This window comes from Lolium perenne, chromosome 4 (assembly GCF_019359855.2).
Source record: "Lolium perenne isolate Kyuss_39 chromosome 4, Kyuss_2.0, whole genome shotgun sequence".
NCBI classification, from domain to species: domain Eukaryota; kingdom Viridiplantae; phylum Streptophyta; class Magnoliopsida; order Poales; family Poaceae; genus Lolium; species Lolium perenne.
This window is the reverse complement of record NC_067247.2, coordinates 289,260,830-289,263,736: the sequence shown is the minus strand read 5'-3', so window position 1 is coordinate 289,263,736 and position 2,907 is coordinate 289,260,830.

Here is a 2,907-nt window from a genome sequence, read left to right as displayed (position 1 = left end):
ATTAATGTGAGGGATCATCTTATAATGCTACCGTCACGATCTAAGCAAAATAAAATGCATAAAGGATTAACATCACATGCAATTCATATGTGATATGATATGGCCCTTTATTCTTTGCGCCTTCGATCTTCATCTCCAAAGCACGGACATGATCTCCATCATCAACGGGTATGATCTCCATCATCGTCGGCGTAGCGTCAAAGTTCATGGCGCCGTCTTCATGGTTGTTCACCTCATGTAGCAAATATTACAACTACTTTGAAATACTACTCAACATGAAATTTAAAGACAACCATAAGGCTCCTGCCGGTTGCCACAATACAATAATGATCATCTCATACATATTCATCATCACATTATGGCCATATCACATCACCAAACCCTGCAAAAACAAGTTAGACGTCTCTAATTTGGTTTGCATATTTTACGTGGTTTAGGGTTTTCGAGAGAGATCTAATCTACCTATGAACATGAACCACAACGTTGATACTAATGTTTTCAATAGAAGAGTAAATTGAATCTTCACTATAGTAGGAGAGACAGACACCCGCAAAGCCTCTTATGCAATACAAGTTGCATGTCGAACGAGGAACAAGTCTCATGAACGCGGTCATGTAAAGTTAGTCCGAGCCGCTTCATCCCACTATGCCACAAAGATGCAAAGTACTCAAACTAAAGATAACAAGAGCATCAACGCCCAAAAAACCATTGTGTTCTACTCGTGCAACCATCTATGCATAGACACGACTCTGATACCACTGTAGGATAACGTTGCATAGAAAACAAAAAATTTCCTACCGCGAGAACGCAATCCAAGCCAAGATGCAATCTAGAAGACGGGAGCAACGAGGAGATGATCAAGACTAACCCTTGAAGATTTCCAAAGCCTATAAGAGTAGGCTCTTATTGCTGCGGTAGACGATCACTTGCCGCTTGCAAAAGCGTGTAGAAGATCTTGATCACGGTGCCACGATCGGGCAGGACCTCCGTACTCGGTCACACGTTCGGTGTTGATGAAGACGATGTCCTTCTCCCTGTTCCAGCGGGCAGCGGAAGTAGTAGCTCCTCCTTGAATCCGGCAGCACGACGGCGTGGTGGCGGTGGCGGTGGAGATCTCCGGCGGAGCTTCGCTAAGCGTGCGGGAGAAGAGGAGGAGAGAGGGGGCGGCTAGGGTTTGGGAGAGGGGGTGGCCGGCCACCTAGGGGTGCAGCCAAGCTATGGGCTTGTGGTGGTCAGCCCCCTCCCCTATGCCCCTCATTATATAGGTGGAATCCCCAAGAGTTGTAGTCCAAGTCTTCGAATAAGACCCCAACACCAAAACTTCCCAAAGGTGGGAAACCTACTCAAGGAGGGAGTCCTACCCAAGGTGGGACTCCCACCTTTTCCTTAGGTGGGGTGGCCGGCCACCATGGGTGGAATCCACCTGGGATTCCTTCCCCTTAGGGCTGGCCGGCCATGCTAGTGGAGTCCCTCCAGGACTCCACCTTCCATAGTGCCATTCTTCCGGACTTTTCTTAGAACCTTCTAGAACCTGCCATAAATGCACCGGATCATTTCCAAACTTGGAATATGACTTCCTATATATGAATCTTATTCTCCGGACCATTCCGGAACTCCTCGTGATGTCCGGGATCCCATCTGGGACTTCGAACAAAACTTCGAACTCCATTCCATATTTCAAGTTCTACCATTTCAACATCAAACCTTAAGTGTGTCACCCTACGGTTCGTGAACTATGCGGACATGGTTGAGTACTCTCTCCGACCAATAACCAATAGCGGGATCTGGAGATCCATAATGGCTCCCACATATTCAACGATGACTTTAGTGATCGAATGAACCATTCACATACGATACCAATTCCCTTTGTCACGCGATATTTTACTTGTCCGAGGTTTGATCATCGGTATCACTCTATACCTTGTTCAACCTCGTCTCCTGACAAGTACTCTTTACTCGTACCGTGGTATGTGGTCTCTTATGAACTTATTCATATGCTTGCAAGACATTAGACGACATTCCACCGAGAGGGCCCAGAGTATATCTATCCGTCATCGGGATGGACAAATCCCACTGTTGATCCATATGCCTCAACTCATACTTTCCGGATACTTAATCACACCTTTATAACCACCCATTTACGCAGTGGCGTTTGATGTAATCAAAGTACCTTTCCGGTATAAGTGATTTACATGATCTCATGGTCATAAGGACTAGGTAACTATGTATCGAAAGCTTATAGCAAATAACTTAATGACGTGATCTTATGCTACGCTTAATTGGGTGTGTCCATTACATCATTCATATAATGATATAACCTTGTTATTAATAACATCCAATGTTCATGATTATGAAACTAATCATCCATTAATCAACAAGCTAGTTAAGAGGCATACTAGGGACTTCTTTGTTGTCTACATATCACACATGTACTAATGTTTCGGTTAATACAATTATAGCATGATATATAAACATTTATCATAAACATAAAGATATAAATAATAACCACTTTATTATTGCCTCTAGGGCATATCTCCTTCACTTAAACCCTAAAACCCTAATCCATGATCCCTAATTATACCTTAAACATACACCCTAAACACCCTAAACACAAAACCCTAAATCCTAGACCCTAAACCCCAAACCCCAAACCCCAAACCCTAAACCCTAAACCCTAATTAATTAACCTTAACCCTAACCCTACCCCTAAAACCCTAGCTAGCTAATCCTAAATCCTAAACCCTAATTAAACCCTACATATATATAGGTCAACGACACTAAATTGCGCATCAAGCAGGCGACCAACTAATTAGCGCTGCTAAATTAATTAACTTGAATCTTGACAAGTTCTCTCGAATGAAAACACATTTGATTAAGTTGCCTCATAATATATATACAATTAGTGTG